This window comes from Pongo pygmaeus, chromosome 10, assembly GCF_028885625.2.
Source record: "Pongo pygmaeus isolate AG05252 chromosome 10, NHGRI_mPonPyg2-v2.0_pri, whole genome shotgun sequence".
NCBI classification, from domain to species: Eukaryota; Metazoa; Chordata; class Mammalia; order Primates; family Hominidae; genus Pongo; species Pongo pygmaeus.
In genome coordinates, this window is record NC_072383.2 from 119,344,363 (window position 1) to 119,366,248 (window position 21,886).

At 47.3% G+C, this 21,886-nt stretch overlaps 2 pseudogenes; one reads left to right on the forward strand and one right to left on the reverse strand.

Annotated features, from left to right (window-relative positions):
* Window positions 1-463: 463 nt before the first annotated feature.
* Window positions 464-1,035, reverse strand: LOC129010309 (large ribosomal subunit protein uL5-like; annotated as a pseudogene).
* A 3,769-nt stretch (window positions 1,036-4,804) lies between these two features.
* On the forward strand, window positions 4,805-20,174 carry LOC129010777 (uncharacterized; annotated as a pseudogene).
* The last annotated feature ends 1,712 nt before the right edge of the window (window positions 20,175-21,886 follow it).

Consider the following 21,886-nt stretch of genomic DNA (forward strand, 5'->3'; position numbering starts at 1 on the left):
CTGTTGTTTATGAGCCATCCAGTCTACAGTACTTTGTTATAGCAGCCTGGATGGAATCACACAACAAAAGTGTCTATTTTTCCACATCCTTACCAACACTTGTTATTTCTTTTTGTTTGTTTGTTTGAGATGGAGTCTTGCTCTGTTGCCCAGGCTGGAGTGCAGTGGCACGATCTTGGTTCACTGCAACCTTCACCTCCCAGGTTCAAGCGATTCTCCAGCCTCAGCCTCCCCAGTAGCTGGGACTACAGGCATGCGCCACTATGCCTGGCTAATTTTTGTATTTTTAGTAGAGATGGGGTTTCGCCATGTTGGCCAGGCTGGTCTCGAACTCCTGACCTTAGGCGATCAGCCTGCCTTGGCCTCCCAAAGTGCTGGGATTACAGGCACGAGCCACTGTACCCAGCCAGCACTTGTTATTTCTCTCCCCACTTATTTTATTTCATTTTACATTTCCCTGAAAACTTTTTATTGGCTTTTTGGATAGAAACGGGAATTTATTTGCGAGGAAGCATGATCCCATCACACTTCTGCTGGAACCAGCGCATGGCCTCCTCTTTGCTGATTCTGTGTTTGGCCCCAGTGCAGCCTGTCCTGCGCTTCTTGTCTGTGATGCTGAAACCCGGCCTACTCAGCATCACATAGAAGTCCAGGCCGTAGAGACCCACAAATTGGGCTATATTTGATACCCAGATTGATGTGTTCCTGGATCCCAAGATCAAAGTTTCCAGTATCTGAGAAGTTATTTTTTCTCAACTCATACTCCCATACCTCTAGACCCTTCTCCAGGATTTCTTCTGCTTTGATCTCTTGAACTATGCAGTGGACAGCATTTTCAGCTTTTCATTTTTCCGGATGTCAAATGATATGACAGTGTATCTGGCTTTGGAAAACACAGGGTCTGGGCTGCAAGCCGCTCCAACGCTTTGGCTGCAGGGATCAGTCTCTACTCTCCCCAACACAGATATTGAGGCAGAGCTTGTGAATGCAAAGTTCCCACGTGGGGTTCTCCTTTTCACCTTCATCCTGTGCCATGATGGAAAACGGGAAGAGCTCTGCCCCCTTTTTTAAAATTAAGGCCATCCTAGTGGGTGATATCTTACTGTGGTTTTGATTTACATTTACTTAATGGCCAATGATGTTGAACATCTTTTTCATATGCTTTCTGGCCATTTGTATATCTTCTTTGGAGAAATGTCTGTTTGCTTACTTGGCTCTTTTTTTTTTTTTTTGGTTGAGACAGAGTCTTGTCCTTGTTGTCCAGGCTGGAGTGCAGTGGCACGATCTCAGCTCACTGCATCCTCTGCCTCCCGGGTTCAAGCGATTCTCCTGCCTCAGTCTCCTGAGTAGCTTGGATTACAGGCACCCACCACTACGCCTGGCTAATTTTTGTATTTTTAGTAGAGACAGGGTTTCACCATGTTGGCCAGGCTGGTCTCAAACGCCTGAGCTCGTGACCTGCCCACCTCGGCCTCCCAAAGTGCTGGGGTTACAGGCGTGAGCCACCGCGCCTGGCCCACTTGGCCCATTTTTTAGAAGGGTTGTTTGTCTTTTTGTTGTTGAGTTCTCTATATATTCTGGATACTAAATTCTTATCAGATATACGATGTGTAAATATTGCCTCCCATTCTGCAGGTTGCCTGTTTACTTTCTTGACAGTGTTCTTTGATGCAGAAAAGTTTTTACTTTTCGTGAAATCCAATTTGTCTCTTTTTTCTTTTGTTTCTTGTGATTTCAGTGTCAAATTGAAAAATCTATTGCTAAATCCTAGATCATGAAGATTTATCCCTGTGGTTTATTTTATTTTATTTATTTTATTTTTTCTGAGATGGAGTTTCACTCTTATTGCCCGAGCTGAAGTGCAATAGCACAATCTCGGCTCACGGCAACCTCCACCTCCCAGGTTCAAGTGATTCTCCTGCCTCAGCCTCCCGAGTAGCTGGGACTACAGGCGTGAGCCACCACACCTGGCCTTATGGTTTCTTTTAATTGTTCTATGGTATTAGCTCCTACCTTTATGTCATTGATCTATTTTTTGTGGTTGTGTGTTTGTTTTTGAGACAGGGTCTCACTCTGTCACCCAGGCTGGAGTACAGTGGTGCCATCTCGGCTCACTGCAACCTCCGCCTCCCAGGCTCAAGCCGTCTTCTCTCAGCCTCTCAAGTAGCTGGGATTAGAGGCACAAGCTGCTTCACCCAGCTTAAGCTCTACCTTTTTTTTTTTTTTTTTTTTTTAATAGCTATGGGTTCTCTCTATCTCTCCCAGGCTGGAACTCCTGGCCTCAAGCACTTCTCCCGCTTCAGTCTCCCAAAGTGCTGGGATTACAGATGTGAACTGCTGCACCTGGCCAATCTCTACTTCTTTTTTTTGGGGGGGGGACAGAGTCTCGCTCTGTCGCCCAGGCTGGAGTGCAGTGGTACAATCTTGACTCACTGCAGTCTCCACTCCCAGTACAAGTGACTCTTGTGCCTCAGCCCCCCAAGTAGCTGGGACCACAGGCGTGTGCCACCACGCCTGGGCAGTTTTTGTACTTTTAGTAGAGACGGAGTTTCACCGTATTGGCCAGGCTGGTCTCAAATTCCTAACCTCAGGTGATCTGCCCGTCTCGGTCTCCCAAAGTGCTGGGATTATGGGCGTGAGCCACCGTGCCCAGCCTCAATCTCTACCTCTTGATGGGAGGTCAGCATGCCCTTATAGGGTGGCGGGGGAATGGCTGGGGGCCGTCTTTGGAGAGAGTCTACTACAGTAAGTCTTGGTAATAAGTTGGCTGTAGGGGGTTGGAGAGAAGAAGAGCAGAAAAAGGCAGGCAGGGTGTCATCCACATTTCTGGGTTGAGTCACTGGGCAGTTAGAGAAGCCTCAGGAGGAGCAAGAATGAGGTGAAGGAAATCATTCAGTCATGGACATATTGAGTTTGAGCTCCCATAGGCATCCAGGCCCCAGGAGCCCTGGGAATCAAATAAGTGATAAACAAAACATGGAAGGGTACTTACAAGGGCTTATTTAACAAATACATTCAATAAACATTTATGGAACACTTTATGCTAATATTACCTAACATTTATGTGGTGCTAGCCATGGGTCAGGTACTTTGCATTTAAAAAAAAATTGAGTTATGGCCGGGCGCAGTGGCTCCCGCCTGTAATCCCAGCATTTGGGGAGGCTGAGGCGGGCGGATCACGAGGTCAGGAGATCGAGACCATCTTGGCTAACACAGTGAAACCCCATCTCTACTAAAAATACAAAAAATTAGCTGGGCGCGTTGCGGGTGCCTGTAGTCCCAGCTACTCCAGAGGCTGAGGCAGGAGAATGGCGTGAATCCAGGAGGCAGAGCTTGCAGTGAGCCGAGAGAGTGCCACAGCAGTCCGGCCTGGGCGAAAGAGCGAGACTCCGTCTCAAAAAAAAAAAAAAAATTGAGTTATAACATACATACAGTAAAATGCACAAATCTACAGTGGTGGTGGTGTTATTTTTGAGATGGAATCTCAAGAATGAGATTCCAACAGAGTTTCCCAGGCTGGAGTGCAGTGGCGTGATCTCGGCTCACTGCAATCTCTGCCTCCCAGGCTCAAGCGAATCTCCTGCCTCAGTCTCCCGAGTAGGTGGGATTACAGTCACCTGCCACCACGCCTGGCTAATTTTTGTATTTTTAGTAGAGATGGGGTTTTGCCATGTTGGCCAGGCTGGTCTCGAACTCCTGAGCTCAAGTCATCCACCCACCTCGGCCTCCCAAAGTGCTAAGATTATAGGCATGAGCCCACCCTACAATATACATTGCATTGAATTTTATATATCACCTTACAGGTAAAGATATCGAACATTTCCAGCCCCAGAAAGCCCCCTCTCAGCCATGTTATATTTAATTTTCACAGTGACCCTATGAGGTAGGTAGTATGATTATTCCCATTTTTCAGATGATGAAACTGAGACTTAGGTGAAGCCACTTTCCCAAAACCACATGGGGGTAGAGTCTGGACTAATTTAGGTCTATATAACTAGGAACGTGGATCCCTTTCCAGCCCCCCAAGATTTCTCCCTAAGGTCAGACTCTTGACTCTCAGACCCTCTGAGACCAAGCTGGGGAACACCCCATTCCCTCACTGAGCTGGGACTGGACTCAGGCCTCTGGGGGGCACCCTGAGGGCAGGAGCTAGGTGGTCCAGCCTCCACTGGAGAATGGGAGCCCCTCATTTGTGGCTCTGTGGGAGGTACAGGGCCAGGGAGGATGTGGATTTAGGGTGAAGAGGGAAGAATGAGACGGGCCCTTCCATGTCCCCATCAGTCAGGGAGGGGCCACCTGTGGGTGGTGCTGGCCGAAGATACACAGCAGGTTCCAGCTGCACTCATTTCCCAGCAATGGGCCCCGGGGAAGATCAGCTTTGCCCGCGCCTCATTGGCCTGATAGGGGAGAGGAGGGGAGCCACACCTGTCAGAACGACTTTAGGCCCTGCTTCCCAGAGATCCCTCAGACCTGCCGGGAGGCTCCTGGGAACGTCTCCTGGGCCTCCTTGAGGAGGACAGAGGAGGCTCCTCCCCAACCCCACATGTCTGCCCTGTGCACTGCTCTGACCTCTTCTATCCTCTCATCAAGCTAAAACTGACCTCCTCGCTCTTCTCCCAACCTGTGAAGCCCCTACTTGCCTCAGGGCCTTTGCACTCAATGTTCCCTCCATCTGGAACCTTCTGCTTCCTGGATTTTGCATGGCGGATGTCTTCTCATGTGTCCTGGCTCAAATGTCACCTCTTTAGAGGGCTATTCCCTGGACAAGTTGCCCTATTTAGTGCTCTTCTCACCAGCCGGCACAATGGTGCCAGATGGCCTGGATTTGAATCACAGCTCCACCTGCTCCAATGCTGTGTGGCAGTGGGCAGGTTACTTAACTTCTCTGTTAAGCCACAATTTCCTCAGCTGTAAAGTGGGGGTGGTGATTACAGCCTCATCGTGTGGTAGCAAGGATCAAATTATTTAACATCTGTTGGCAATGCCTGACCCATAGCAGATGCTTTACACGTATTAGCTTTTATTCACGTAAATGCTTATCCCATGCTGAAATGATCCTGGGTATTGATTTGTTTACTTGGTTTTTCCATCTCCCCCAATTAAAATGAGCCCCATGAGGCTGAGTGGGGTGACGCACGCCTGTAATCCCAGTACTTTGGGAGGCCAAGGTGGGTGGATCACTTGAGGTCAGAAGTTTGAGACCAGCCTGGTCAACACGGTGAAACCCTGTCTCTACTAAAAATAGAAAAAAATTATCCGGGCATGGTGGCAGGCACCTGAATCCCAGCTACTCAGGAGGCTGAGGCAGGAGAATCACTTGAACCCAGGAGGTGGAGGCTGCAGTGAGCCAAGATCACACCATTGCACTCCAGCCTGGGCGACAGAGCAAGATCCTATCTCAAAAAAAAAAAAAAAAAGGAAAGAAAAAAGAATGAGCCCCGTGAAGATGGTGGTTTTCTGTTTTGTTCACCGCTGTATCAACACTGCCTGGCACACTGCCTGGCACACAGTGATAAATGCTGGTTGAATAATCAAATGAGTAAACCGGGTTACTAAACGTTGATTAAATAATTGAATAAATGAATAAACCGGGTGACAGGATTCTTCTACCTGCAGCTCCCCAAACGTGCCATGCTCGCTCTCATTTCCCAACCTTTGCTTTTGCTGTTCCCTCTGCCTGGAACTATTCACCAGGAGAAGGGAGGGAAGTGACAAAGGGGAGACCGCCTGGCAGTGGCCCAGGTCCCTCTCTTGTCCTCTTTTCACTGCTGCCTGCACCGGACACTCACCAGAGAACCAGGGAGCAAGAATCTAGACTCTCCAGGACTCGAGCCACCTGTTACCACCCCTTTTTCTGCAACCGGGGAAACTGAGGCCCAGTGAGAGGAAAGAACTCAGCCAAGTTTCCACTCTCAAGGGCAGTGCTCTTCCCTCTCCACTGTACATGTCTCACCCAGAGGCTGTTTCCCACGTGCATGCTGTATCTGCTCCCAGCATGGGGCCCAGAGAGAGGCAGCGAGTGAGGGGCTGCGCCCTGCCTGTGGGCCACTGCCCTCCTCCCTGCACAATGAGGAGCGAGCAGGGTGGCCCGGGCTAGTGAATACACATGCTTCTGACTTAGACTCACATGGGTCACCATCCTGACACTTTCACTTATTAGCCATGTGACCTTGGGCTCTCTGAGCCTTGGTTCACTACCCTGTAGAATGAGGAGACAAAACCTAACCCTCTTTCCCCAGCATTGCTGGAAAGATTTGTTTTGTTTTGTTTTGTTTCTTGAGACAGAGTCTCTCTGTCACCCAGGCTGGAGTCACAGTGAATCTCAGCTCACTGCAACCTCCGTCTCCCGGGTACAAGCAATTCTCATGTCTCAGCCTCCCAAGTAGCTGGGACTACCGGCACCTGCCACCACACCTGGCTGATTTTTGTATTTTTAGTGGAGATGGGGTTTTGCCATGTTGGCCAGGCTGGTCTCCAACTCCTGACCTCAGGTGATCCACTCACCTCGGCCTCCCAAAGTGCTGGGATTATAGGTATGAGCCACCAGTAATCCCAGGAAATGAGCCCCTGGAAATATTTCTATTATAATAAAAGTTCACATGTATCGAGCACTTACCCTCAGCTTCCCTGTGGGGCAGGTATGAATTTTATCCCCATTTTCCAGATAAGAAAACTGAAGCTCAGAATGGGGAAATAACTCTTCAGAGGTCACACAGCTAGCAGGAAGTAGAGCAGGAATTCCAATCCAGGCAGGCTGACGTCAGAGCTCACATGCTTAGCCATATGTATGCATCAGGCATACAATAGTAGGCGCTCAATAGATATTAGCTACTGGTGGTCCTCTGACCAAGGCCCTAGGAAGACCTTGCTTTCATGTTGGCACCGTTTTCCAGGACAAACCCCATCTTTTGTTTATTTTCTTCCTCTCTAATCCCTGCTTGGAAACACAAGGCCTCTTAGCAGCCCCTCTCTGAGGGATTTTCGGATTATTCCCACCTTGATTATTTCCAGTTTCTTCTGCAGGAGCAGGAGTTATTTTGGGGCCTTGATGGCTCCCTCTGGCTGCCTGCGACCTCCACCCCATTGCAGACACCTCTTCCTTCACCTGCACGGCTCATTAGCCGCGTTCTGCTGCTCGGCTGCTGCTTTCCGTGCCGGCAGTTCCCAGCCCTCCCTTGAGGGCCAGCACCTGCTCCCCTGCTCCCCTCCTCCCGGACCCCACAGCCACTCCTGCCACCCCACTATTTTGCAGGGATAGAGGCTGTTACCTGTTTCTTTTTTTTAATTACCATTTTAATTTTTTATTTTTTGAAACGGAGTCTCGCTCTGTTGCTCAGGCTGGAGTGCAGTGGCGCAATCTCTGCTCACTGCAACTGCCACCCCCCAGGTTCAAGCGATTCTCCTGCCTCAGCCTCCCGAATAGCTGGGACTATAGGCATGCACCACCATGCACCGCTAATATTAATTTTGTCACCTGTGTCCTAATCCTCAGACCCCAACTTTGCCTCAGAGAAATGACCCTCCCTCCAGTTCCAGGATTTTCCCAGACTTGAGCAAAAGCTCACACACCATTTGGATGCAAATGTGTTTGGCTGGTGTTCCCACTCCCTGTTCCTGTGGGAACCCAGTCCTCAATGTCATTCAGCCTGGGGCGGGAGCAGTAAAAACTCCCAAGGATGCATTTTATGTGATGTATATTTTACCACAATTAAAATAAAATTCCCAAGGGGTCACAGGACACCTCCCCGCCTCTGCCACCATGTTATGTCGCCGTGCGTGGGGCCCACGTCACAGGCGTGGGGCGTGGGTTCTGTGGTAGCTGTCTGTTCTCTCTGCGTTCTGCCTCTGCCAGGGCCGCCTGCAGGCCTTGCTTGCTTTTCAAAAATAACTCTTGAGTCTCTCACTGAGCTTGGGGGCTGCTTCCTGGGTGTCCCGGGCTGTGTGTTAATCCTTCCAATGCAAAACTTCCTGAAGCTTAAGACTCTGGGCTGGGCGAGGGAACTGGTCACCAGTGTCGGGCCGAAGTAGTTCAGATACTGACCTGCTGTCCCAGAACCTATGGTAAGGTCAGGTGGGTCCTTCCCAGTGACACCAAGTCATTCATTCACTCATTAATTCAGATATTTATCAAGCATCCACTAGTGCCTATTAGCTGCTGTGCACACCCCCAGGTGGCCCCTGTTGCTTTCCCATTTGCTCCTCTTTGAATTTCCATTTCCTTCTCTAAAGTGGGGGTTCTCCTTTTTTTTTTTTTTTTTTTTTTTGTTAGCTCACTGCAGCCTCTACCTCCTGGGCTCCATCGATCCTCTTACTTCAGCTTCCAGAGTAGATGAGACTACAGGCAGTTGCCACCACGCCCAACTAATTTTGTTTATGTTTTGTAGAGATGAGGTCTCGCTGTATTGCCCAGGCTGGTCTCAAACCCCTGGGCTCAAGGGATCCTCCTGCTTCAGCCTCTCAAAGTACTGGGATTACAGGCATGAGCCACTGCGCCTGGCCAAATAGGGGTTCCTAAATTGGGGTGGCCATTAGTCCCAGTGGGAAACAGATGGCATGCTCAAATTGGGTGACTTAAGGAAGGCTGACTAAAGGGATCATTTAGATGTGGACAGGGTGTACAGAAATCGCAGGAGACAGTGCAGTGCCGAGACTGGTTACAATGGGAGGGCCGTTACCTCCTTAGGCATGGCAGGAGCAGTTCCCACTAGCCAGAAAGTTATGTGGAGAGGGTCACTTTAAGAGAAGCTGTTGGCCAGACAAGATGGCTCATGCCTGTAATCCCAGCACTCTGGGAGGCCGAGGTGGGCTGATCATTCGACCAGCCTGGCCAACATGGTGAAACCTTGTCTCTACTGAAAATACAAAATTAGCCGGGCGTGGTGGCATGCGCCTGTAGTCCAAGCTATTCAGGAGGCTGAGGCAGGAGAATCACTTGAACCTAGGAGGTGGAGGTTGCAATGAGCCGAGGTTGCACCGCTGCACTCCAGCCTGGGTGACAGAACAAGACTCTGTCTAAAAAAAAAAAAAAGAAAAAAGAGAAGCTGTGACCTTCTGTTAACCAGCCTGAGGTGCCCTTCAGGAGGAAGCAGATGCATAAATATCCTGAGTCACTCCACCTTCTCCCTTCAGTCTCCTCCTGGGGAGTCCTCCTTGGCCAAACCAGATTAGAAGCCAGAGTGATATGGAAGCCTGTTGAGTCTGAACAGCTGAGTCTCCTTGGGCACACGGCAGGCTGGGGAAGTGCCCCAGATGGGCAAATGGAGGATATCGGACCTCTTCCCTGCTAGTAGTGATGGGGGTAGGACTAGTAAGTGATAGAATATATGCTTCATAAATATTAGCTATTATACTGGTAGTGTTCATATTAGTTTATTGACTCCTGTGTAACAAATTACCCCAAAACTTAATGGCTTTAAACAATAATATTTATTACCCTACATGGTTTCTGTGGGCCAGGAATTGGGAGCAGCTGAACTGAGCGGTTCTGGCTCATGAAGTTGTGGTCGTGGATACAAAAAAAAAAAAGCTAGAAAGAAAGAATAACAGCCTGGGCAACATGGCAAAATCCCGTCTCTACCCCCTACCACACACAAAAATTAGCCAGGATTAGCCAGGTATGGTGGCGCATGTCTATAGTCCCAGCTACTTGGGAGGCTGAGGTGGGAGGATGGCTTGAGCCTGGAGATCGAGGCTGCAGTGAGCTGAGATCGTGCCACTGCACTCCAGCCCGGGTGACAGAGTGAGACCCTGTCTCAAAAAAAAAAAAAAAAGAATGAATGAATGAATAAGACCTAGTATTTGATGGCACAACAGGGTGTGACTATGGTCAATTTTATATAATATATATATATAATTATATATATATATTATATTATATATATTATATAAAATATATATATTATATTTATATATATTATATAAAATATATATATAATATTATATATAATATAAAATATATATATTATATAAAATTGTTACATTTCAGCTTTTTAATTTTTAAAAATTTTTAATTTTTTAAATTAAATTAAATTAAATTAAATTAAATTAAATTAAATTTTTTTTTTGAGTTGGAGTCTTGCTATGTCACCCAGGCTGGAGAGCAGTGGTGCGATCTCACCTGCAACCTCCACCTCCCGGGTTCAAATGATGTTCCTGCCTCAGCCTCCCGAGTAGCTGGGACTACAGGCACCCACCACCACACCCAGCTAATTTTTTTGTATTTTTAGTAGAGACGGGGTTTCACCATGTTGGCTAGGCTGGTCTGAAACTCCTGACCTCAGATGATCAGCCCGCCTCAGCCTCCCAAAGTGCTGGGATTACAGGCGTGAGACACCGCGCCTGGCCTAATAATTTAATAGTACATTTTAAAATAACTCAGGGAGTGTAATTGGATTGTTTGCAACACAAAGGATAAATGCTTGAAGGGATGGGTACCCCATTTTCCATGATGTGATTATTTCACATTGCATGCCTGCATCCAGACATCTTACATACCCCATAAATATATATACGTACTATGTATCCACAAAAATAAAAAAATTAAATAAAATAGTTAAGTTAAAAAAAAAGTCAGCCAGTCACCCAAAGGCTTGCCGGGGATTGAAGGACGTACCCGGCTCACCCACATGGCTGGCAGGCTGGTGCTGGCTTCTGGCAGGAGGATTTAGTTCCTTGCCATCCAGACCTTTCCATAGGGCTGCTTGAGTGTCCTCATGACATGGTGGTTGGCTTCCCCATGAAACAGTGATCAGGCCAGGAGTGGTGGCTCACGCCTGTCATCCCAACAATTTGGGAGGTTGAGGCAGGCAGATCACTTGAGGTCAGGAGTTCAGACCAGCCTGGCCAAAATGATGAGACCCCGTCTCTACTAAAAATACAAAAATTAGCCAGGCGTGGTGGTGCATGCCTGTAATCCCAGCTGCTTGGGAGGTTGAGGCTGGAGCATCTCTTGAACCTGGGAGGGAGAGGTTGCAGCGAGTCAACATCACACCACTGCACTCCAGGCTGGGCGACAGAGCATCTAAAAAAAAAAAAAAAAAAAAAAAGGTCAGGCGTGGTGGCTCACACTTGTAATCCCAGCACTTTGGGAGGTCGAGGCAGGCGGATCACAGGGTCAAGAGATTGAGACCATCCTGGCCAACATGATGAAAGCCCGTCTCTACTAAAAATACAAAAATTAGCTGAGCGTGGCTGCATGCGCCTGTAATCCCAGCTACCCGGGAGGCTGAGGAAGGAGAATTACTTGAACCCAGAAGGCGGAGTGGCCCAATCTCGGCTCACTGCACTCCAGACTGGTGACAGAGTGAGACTCTGTCTCAAAAAAAAAAAAAAAAAAAAAAGAAAAAAAAAGGGTGGTCAGTGTGTTTTATGGCCTCCCTCATCTCAAAAATCATAGGCTGTCATTTCCACAATCTCCTATTGGTGACAGTGGTCAGACCTATTTAACGTGGAGGTGCTTGAATCCCGAGAAGCAGAAACCACTGGAGGCCTTCGTGGAGGTTGGCTGCCATGGTTCTCAATAAATTAGCTAATTTAAATTCCATTTAAGCTGGGTGCGGTGGCTCACGCCTGTAATCCCAGCACTTTGGGAGGCTGAGGTGGGAGGATCACTTGAGGTCAGGAGTTCAAGACCAGTCTGGCCAACATGATGAAACCCCATCTCTACTAAAAATACAAAAATTAGCTGGGTGTGGTGGCAGGCACCTGTAATCCCAGCTACTCGGGAGGCCGAGGCAGGAGAATCACTTGAACCAGGGAGGCAGAGGTTGCAGTGAACCGAGATTGCACCACTGCACTCCAGCCTGGGCGACAGAGTGAGACTCCATCTCAAAACAAAACGAAACAAAACAAAACAAAAAAATTCCATTTAAGTCTCAAAAACCCTATGGGGCTATCTAAAAAAACAAAAACAAAGATCCTATAAGAGAATGATGATTATTATTACTTTACCGTGAAAGAAAGTATTATTTTCCTTTCAGATGAGAAGATAGAGTCACAGAAAAGTGAAGTAGCTTGCCCAAGATTGTAAACTAGGAAGTGGCAGAGCCAAGAATTGAACCCAGGTGAAGTTTTTTCTGCAACCTCCACCTCCCTGGTTCAAGTGATTCTCCTGCCTCAGCCTCCCGAGTAGCTGGGATTACAGGCATGCACCACCACACCCAGCAATTTTTGTATTTTTAGTAGAGACGGGGTTTCACCATGTTGGTCAGGATGGTCTTGATCTCGATCTCATGATCTGTCCACCTTGGCCTCCCAAACTGCTGAGATTACAGGCGTGAGCCACCGTACCTGGCCGTGAAGTTTTTTTTTTTGAGATGGAGTCTCATTCTGTTGCCCAGGCTGGAGTGCAGTGGCACGATCTCAGCTCTCTGCAACCTCCAACTCCCAGGTTCAGGCGATTCTTTGGCCTCATCCTCCCAAATAGCTGGGATTACAGGCACGCGCCACCACCCCCAGCTAATTTTTGTATTTTTAGTAGAGACGGAGTTTTCACCATGTTGGCCAGGCTGGTCTTGAACTTTTGACCTCAGGTGATCTGCCTGAGGTCAGATCATCTCAGGACTCCTGAGATAGAGTGACGCGATCTCAGCTCACTGAAGCCTCCACCTCCTGGGTTCAAGCGATTCTACTGCCTCAGCCTCCCGAATAGCTGGGATTACAGGCGCCTACCACCACGTCCAGCTAATTTTTGTATTTTTAGTAGAGATGGGGTTTTACCACGTTGGCCAGGCTGGTCTCGAACTCCTGACCTCAGGTGATCCACCCACCTCGGGCTCCCAAAGTGCTGGGATTACAGGTGTCTTTGCAGTCCATCCTCCTGGCCCTGTTCTAGGTAATCACCCATCTGCTATCTGTCACTACATAATCTCAGCACTTTGGGAGGCTGAGACGGGCAGATAACCTGAGGTCAGAAGTTTGAGACCAACCTGGTTCAAACGATCCTCTTGTCTTAGCCTCCTGAGTAGCTGGGACTATACAGGTGCGTGCCACCATGCCCAGCTAATTTCCTTTTCCTTTTTTTTTTTTTGTAGATATGGGGGTCTCACTATGTTGCCCAGGCTGGCCTCAAACTCCTGGCCTCAAGCGATTCTCCTGTCTCAGCCTCCCAAAGTGCTGGGATTACAGGTGTGAGCCGCCGTGCCTGGCCTGATAATTACTTATTTTTTATTGCTCAGTACTATTCCACCATATCAATATAACACAAGTCATTTATTCAGTTCTCTTGTTGAGCGACATTTGGGTTGTCTCCGGTTTGGGGCTCTTCTGAATAAAGCTGCTATGAAGTTCATGTATGCCTTTTGTGTGGACAGATAGTTTCATTTGTCTCAGGCAAATAGCTAGGAGAATTACTAGATCATATGGGAAGTGTATATTTAACTTTATAAGAAACTGCCAAACTTTTCCAATGTAATTGTGCCATTTTACACTCCCACCAGCAGCTTATGAGAGCTCCAGTTGCTCCATGTCCTCACCAACACTTTGTATCATCAGTCTTGTTAATTTTAGCCATTCTAATCTGTGTGTAGTGGTGACTTATTATGGTTTTAATTTGTACTCCCCTGCCAACTGAAGATATTGAGCATCTTTTCATCATGCTTATTTGCCATTTGTATGTCTTCTTCTGTAAAGTATTTGTTCAATTATTTAGCCTTTTTTTTTTTTTTTAACTGGGCGTGATGGTTAATATTCAGTGTCGACTTCATTGGATTGAAGGATGCAAATTATCGTTCCTGGGTGTTTCTGTGAGGGTGTTGCTGAAGGAGATTAACATTTGAGTCAGTGGACTGCGAGAGGCAGACCCACCCTCAATCTGGGTGGGCATTATCTAATCAGATGCCAGTGCGGCTAGGATAAAGGAGGCAGAAGAATGTAGAATGAGCAGACTCCCTGAATCTTCCGGCTTTCATCTTTCTTCCATGCTGGATGCTTCCTGCCCTCGAACGTCAGACTCCAAGTTCTTCAGCTTTTGGACTCTTGGACTTACACCAGTGATTTGCCAGGGGCTCTTGGGCCTTTGGCCACAGACTGAAGGCTGCCACTGGGAGCTTCCCTACTTTTGAGGTTTTGGGACTCAGACTGGCTTCCTTGCTCCTCAACTTGCAGATGGCCTATTGCGGGATTTCACTTTGTGATCGTGTGAGTCAAAACTCCTTAATAAACTCCCTTTCATATATACATCTATCCTGTTAGTTCTGTCCCTCTAGAGAACCCTGACTAATACAGATTTTCGTACTGAAAATGGGGTGGTTCTAGAGGAACAGAATTTCTTTTTTTTTTTTTTTGAGACAGAGTTTTGCTCTTGTTGCCCAGGCTGGAGTGCAATGGCACAATCTTGGCTCACTGCAGCCTCCACCTCCCGGGTTCAAGTGATTCTCCTGCCTCAGCCTCCCGAGTAGCTGGGAATATAGGCTCCTGTCACCATGCCCAGCTATATATTTTTTTTTTTTTTGGTATTTTTAGTAGAGCTGGAGTTTCACCATGTTGGCCAGGCTGATCTCGAACTCCTGACTCCAGGTTATCCACGCGCCTCAGCCTCCCAAAGTGCTAGGATTACATGCATGAGCCACTGCGCCCAGCCGAGGAACAGAATTTTAAGGATGGATTTCTTTAGTTGGTTTTGGGGTTTCTGGAGTTGGCTGCTTAATCTGATTAGACCCCAAAATGCTAAGGACTCTACTTCTAATAGTATGGAGAAGACTAATAGTCCTTGGCATGAACTATTTAGAAAGTTATGCAAAATAGGGCCGGGCGCGGTGGCTCACGCCTGTAATCCCAGTACTTTGGGAGGCCAAGGCGGGTGGATCACGAGGTCAAGAGATGGAGACCATCCTGGCCAACATGGTGAAACCCCGTCTCTACTAAAAATACAGAAATCAGCTGGGCGTGGTGGCACTTGCCTGTGGTCCCAGCTACTCGGGAGGCTGAGGCAGGAGAATCACTTGAACCCGGGAGGCAGAGGTGCAGTGAGCAGAGACCCCGCCATTGCACTCCAGCCTGGTGACAGAGCGAGACTCTGTCTCAAAAAATAAAAATAAAAAAAGAAAGTTATGCAAAATAAATGCTTTTGATACTCCTGATCCACCACTCATGAGAGGTGAGAGGCAAGGAGTTTAGTGACTCTATACATAATACTTTTGGCCGTTTGTGGAGAACCAAGGAATATAATGAAGTTGGTTGATTGCTCCTAAGTTTGCTGGACAAAGTGACGAAAGAAAAGGATGAGCTCAGGGGTTCTAACTCCCGGCTCCAGAAGCACATACTGAGCCTCAAGTCTTCTACGATTACCTTGAGTGAGAGTCTTATCTCCTGTAGACAAAGGGCTGAAATTGTGGAAAATCAGACACACGCTCTTATCATGAGAGTGGGTGACCTGCAAGGAAAGGTGCACGCTCAGTCTCGCCAGGTGTCTACTGTTAAAGTTAGGGCATTGATTGGAAAGGAATGGGGTCTGCAACTTGGAATGGGGACGTTTGGGATGAATCTGATGAAGCCAGGGACGCTGAGCATGTAAACTCTGATGAGCCTTTTTTTGCCAGAGGAAACAGCCTCCCCACCCTTAGTGGTGACAACATCCCCTCCCCACCTATGCTGTCATCAGCCTTTCCACCTTTGTCTGAGGAGATTAACCATGCACTGCCTGAGGCAATAGTGATGGCCTCCCCTGAGGCAGTTGCCAGGCAAGACAATGCTGATTCTCTTCAGGACCCACCACCAACATCCCTGTTTGCTTCTAGACCTGTAACTAGACTCAAGTCCCAGCAGGCCCCTAGAGATGAGGTTCAGAGTGTGACCCTCAAGGAGGTGTGCTACACCCCAAAACAACTGCTTGAGTTTTCTAACTTATATAAGCAAAAATCTGGAGAACAGGCATGGGAATGGATATTAAGGGTGTGGGATAATGGTGGAAGGAACATAAAGTTGGATCAGGCTGAATTTACTGATATGGGCCCACTAAGCAGGGATCCTGCATTTAATGTTGCAGCTTGGGGAGTTAAAAAAAATATTCTGTTTATTTGCTTGGTTAGCTGAAATAGGGATCAAAAGATGGCCCACTGTGAGCGAGCTGGAAATGCCTGATCTCCCTTGGTTTAATATAGAGGAAGGGATCCAAAGGCTTAGGGAGATTGGGATGCTGGAGTGGATTAGTCACTTTAGACCTACTCTTTCCAGCTGGGAGGGTCCAGAAGACATACCCTCCACCAATACTTTGCGAAATAGATTTGAGAGGGGAGCACCTGCATCCTTGAGGAGCTCTGTGATTGCTCTTCTCTGTATGCCAGATCTTACAGTGGGAATTGCAGTCACTCAATTAGAAAATGTAAATGCAACAGGAATAATTGGATCCCGAGGTGTCAGGGGCCAAGTGGCGGCACCCAACTGTCAGAGGCAAGGTGGGTATACTTACCATAATGGACAGCAGAGGCAAAGCAGCAATCAGAATAGTCTGACTTATGTAGAGCTCTGGCATTGGCTAATTAATCACGGTATTCCTAGACATGAAATTGATAGGAAGCCTACTGCATTCTTACTTAATTTGTATAAGCAGAAAACTTCCAGGTCAAGTGGACAAAAGACTAATTTGAATTATAAAAACAGAGAATCGCGGCCCCTCAATCAATTTCCAGACTTGAACCAGTTTACAGACCCAGAATCCCTTGAATAAAGGGGAGGCCAAGTCCCTTTGAGGAAGAACCCCACTACCTTTCTGACAATTTATACCATTAATCTTTCTTCCATCCTTCCCCAGGCAGACCTCCCCACGGTAACTGTGCACTGGGGAAAGGGGAATGATCAGACTTTTTGGGGACTATGGGACACTGGCTCTGAGCTGACATTGATTCCAGGGAACTCAAAACACTGCGGTCTTCCAGTTAAAGTAGGGGCTTATGGAGGTCAGGTAATTCATGGAGTTTTAGCTCAGGTCCAACTTACAGTGGGTCCAGTGGGTCTCCGGACTCATCCTGTGGTCATTTCCCCAGTGCCAGAATGCATGATTGGCAGAGACATACTTAGCAGCGGGCAGAACCCCCGCATAGGCTCCCTGACTGGTAGGATGAGGACTACTATAGTGGGAAAGGCCAAATGGAAGTCATTAGAGCTGCCTCTACCTAGAAAAATGGTAAACCAAATACAACATTGCATCCCTGGAGGGACTGCAGAGATTTGTGCCACCAACAAGCACTTGAAAGATGCAGGGGTGGTGATTCCCACCACATCCCCATTTAACTGTCCTATTTGGCCTATGCAGAAGACAGATGGATCTTGGAGGATGACAGTGGATTACTGTAAGCTTAACTAAGTGATGACTCCAACTGTAGCTGCTGCACCTGTACCAGATGCGGTTCCATTGCTTGAACAAATTAACACATCTCCTGGTACCTGGTATGCAGCTATTGATTTGGCAAGTGCCTTTGTCTCCATTCCTGTCCATAAGGCCCACGAGAAGCAATTTGCCTTCAGCTGGCAAGGCCAGCAATATACCTTCACTGTCCTACCTCAGGGGTATATCAGCTCTCCAGCTTTGTGTCATTATCTTGTTCGCAGAGATCTTGATCATTTTTCCCTTCCACAGGATATCATACTGATCCATTACATTGATTACATTATGCTGATTGGATCCAGTGAGCGACAAATAACAAACACACTCAACTTATTGATGAGACATTTGCGTGCCAAGGGATGGGAAATAAATCCGACTAAAATTCAGGGACCTTCTAACTCAGTCAAATTTCTAGGGGTCCAGTGGTGTGGGGCCCGTTGAGATATCCCTTCTAAGGTGAAGGATAAGTTGCTGCATTTGGCCCCTCCTGCAACCAAGAAAGAGGCACAACGCCTAGTGGCTATTTGGATTTTGGAAGCAAGACATTCCTCATTCGGGTTTGTTATTCTGGCCCATTTATTGAGTGACCCGAAAGGCTGCCAGTTTTGAGTGGGGTTCAGAACAGGAGAAGGCTCTGCAACAGGTCCAGGCTTCTGTGCAAGCTGCTCTGCCACTTGGGCCATATGACCCAGCAGATCCCGTGGCGCTTGAGGTGTCAGTGGCAGACAGGGATGCTGTTTGGAGCCTTTGGCAGGCTCCCATAGGTGAATCACAGCGGAGGCCTCTAGGATTTTGGAGCAAGGTCCTGACATGTTCTGCAGTTAACTACTCTCCTTTTGAGAGACAGCTCTTGACCTGTTACTGGGCTTTGGCAGAAACTGAACGTTTGATGATGGGTCATCAAGTCACCAAGTGTCCTGAACTGCCTGTCAAGAACTGGGTGCTCTCTGACGCATCTAGCCATAAAGTCGGGCATGCACAGCCGCATTCCATCATCAAATGGAAGTGGTGTGTACATGATGGGGCTCGAGCAGGTCCTGAAGGCACAAGTAAGTTACATGAAGAAGTGGCTCAAATGCCCGTGGTCTCCACTCCTGCCATCCTGCCTTCTCTTCCCCAGCCTGCACCGATGACCTCGTGGGGAGCTCCCTATGATCTGTTGACAGAGGAAGAGAACACTAGCGCCTGGTTTACAGATGGTTCTGCATGATATGCGGGCACCACCCCAAAGTGGACAGCTGCAGCACTATAGGCCGTTTCTAGGACATCCCTGAAGCACAGTGGTGAAGGGAAATCTTCCCAGTGGGCAGAACTTCAAGTGGTGCACCTGGTTGTGCACTTTGCCTGGAAGGAGAAATGGCCAGATGTGCGATTATGTACTGATTCATGGGCTGTGGCCAATGGTTTGGCTGGATGGTCAGGGACTTGGAAAAAGCATGATTCAAAAATTGGTGATAAAGAAATTTGGGGAAGAGATATGTGGATGGACCTCTCTGAGTGGTCAAAAACTGTGAAGATATTTGTATCCCAGGTGAATGCTTACCAAAGGGTGACCTCAGCAGAGTAGGACTTTAATAATCAAGTAGATAGGATGACTCATTTTGTGGACACCACTCAGCATCTTTCCCCAGCCACCCCTGTCATCACCTAATGGGCCCATGAAAAAAGTGGCCATGGTGGCAGGAATGGAGGTTATGCATGGGCTCAGCAACATGGACATCCACTCACCAAGGCTGACCTGGCTACAGCTACTGCTGAGTGCCCAGTTTGCCAGCAGCAGAGATCAACACTGAGCCCTCGATATGGCACCATTCCTCGGGGTGATCAGCCAGCTACCTGGTGGCAGGTTGACTTATTGAACCTCTTCTATCATGGAAAGGGCAGCGGTTTGTCCTTACCAGAATAGACACTCTGGATTCGGTTTTGCCTATCCTACATGCAATGCTTCTGCCAAGACTACCATCCATGGACTCACAGAGTGCCTTATCCACCGCCATGGTATTCCACACAGCATTGCCTCTGACCAAGGCACTCACTTTACAGCTAAAGAAGTGTGGTAGTGGGCTCATGCTCATGGAATTCACTGGTCTTACCATGTTCCTCATTATCCCGAAGCAGCTGGATTGATAGAACAGTGGAATGGCCTTTTGAGGTCACAATTACAGTGCCAACTAGGTGACAATAGTTTGCAGGCCTGGGGCAAAGTTCTCCGGAAGACCACATATGCTCTGAATCAGTGTCCAATATATGGTACTGTTTCCCCCATAGCCAGGATTAACGGGTCCAGGGATGGAAGTGGAAGTGGAAGTGGTACCACTCACTGACACCCCTAGTGACCCACTAGCAAAATTTTTGCTTCCTGTTCCTGCAACATTATGTTCTGCTGGCCTAGAGGTCTTAGTTCCAGAGGGAGGAACACTGCCACCAGGAGACACAACAATGATTCCATTAAAGTGGAAGTTAAGATTGTCACCTGGACACTTTGGGCTCCTCCTGCCTCTAAGTCAACGGGCTAAGAAGAAATTACAGTATTGGCTGGGGTGACTGACCCAGACTATCAAGATGAAATCAGTCTACTACTCCACAATGGAGGTAAGGAAGAGTATGCGTGAAATACAGAAGATCCCACAGGGCATCTCTTAGTATTCCCGTGCCCTGTGATTAAGGTCAACGGGAAACTACAACAACCCAATCCAGGCAGGACTGCAAATGACCCGGACCCTACAGGAATGAAGGTGTGGGTCACTCCACCAGGTAAAAAAAACCACAACCCACTGAGGTGCTTCCTGAAGGCAAAGGGAATACAGTCTGGGTAGTAGAAGAAGGTAGTCATAATACAACTACCACCACGTGACTGGTGGCAGAAACAAGGACTGTAATTGCATTGAATATTGAATATCCTCCTCATTTTGTTAAGAATATGTTTGTGCCTGTATACACTTGTACTAAGAAAATGTCTTCATTTTATTTCCTTTCTTTTTCCTTTATCATGTGATGTAAGATTTACTGACTTCATGTCAGCATTTAAGTGTTGTTAACTTTATGTGATAGCATTTAGGTTAAGGATTAGCGTGCTTCCAGTTGTACAAAGGATAGCCATATTATGTTGGGTGTAATTACGACCTTATTATTGTCTTTATTTGAAGGTTATGTATGATTTCAGGAGATGGGTATGGGTTCAAGTTGACAAGGAGTGGACTTGTGTTGGTTAATATTGAGTGTCAACTTGATTGGATTGAAGTATGCAAAGTTTTGTTCCTGGGTGTGTCTGAGAGTTTGTTGCCAAAGGAGATTAACATTTGAGTCAGTGGACTGCGACAGGCAGACCCACCCTCAATCCAGGTGGTCGCCATCTAATCAGCTACCAGTCTGGCTAGAATAAAGCAGGCAGAAGAAGGTGGAAGGAGCCCACTTGCTGAGTCTTCCAGCCTTCATCTTTCTCCCATGCTGGATGCTTCCTGCCCTCGAACATCAGACTCTAAGTTCTTCAGCTTTTGGACTCTTGGACTTACACCAGTGATTTGCCAGGGGCTCTTGGGCCTTTGGCCACAGACTGAAGGCTGCACTGTGGGCTTCTCTACTTTTGAAGATTTGGGACTCGGACTGGCTTCCTTGCTCCTCAGCTTGCAGACGGCCTATTGTGGGACTGCCCTTTGTGATCGTGTGAATCAATACTCCTTAATAAACTCCCCTTCATATATACATCTATCCTATTAGTCCTCTCCCTCTAGAGAACCCTGACTAATACACTGGATTACCTGCCTTCTCCTTATTTAGTTGTAAGAATTATTTATATATTCTGGATACTGAGTATTTATATATTCAGTCTTTTGTCATATTTATATAATGCATATTTTCTTTTGATCTGTGGCTTACAGTTTCATTTTTAAAACAATGTCTTTGGAAGAAGAAATTAAGATTTTAATGAAGTGCTGTCTGACAATTGTTTTTATTATTTGTGCTTTTTTTGTGTCCTAAGAAATCTCTGCCTACCCCTAGGCCACCAAGTTTTTTCTTGCTTCTTCTAGAAGTTTGTTTGTTTGTTTTAGAGATAGAGTCTCGCTTTGTCACCTAGGCTGGAGTGCAGTGGTGTGACCATAACTCACTGCAGTCTTGAACTCCTGGGCTCAAGCAATCTTCCCACTTTAGTCTCCTAAGTAACTGGGACTATAGGTGCACACCACCACACCTGGCTAATTAAATTCTTTTTTTTTTTTGGTAGAGCCAAGGTTTCACTATGTTGCTCAGGCTGGTCTTGAACTCCTGGGCTCAAGTGATCCTCCTGCCTCAGCCTCTGAAAGCAATGGAATTACAGGCATGAGCCACTGAGCCTGGCCTTCTAGAAGTTTTGTAGGTTTAGTTTTTCCATTTAGGTCTCTGATTCATTTTAAGTTAAATTTTTGCTTATGATGTGAGGTAGGGGTCATGATTCATTTGTTCCTTCCATACAGATATGTTTCAGTTCCAGCTTCCTTTCCTCATTGAATCACCCTGGCACCTTTGTCAAAAATTAATTGATGGTATGTATGTGGATCTATTTTTGAGCTCTCTATTCTGTTTCATGAT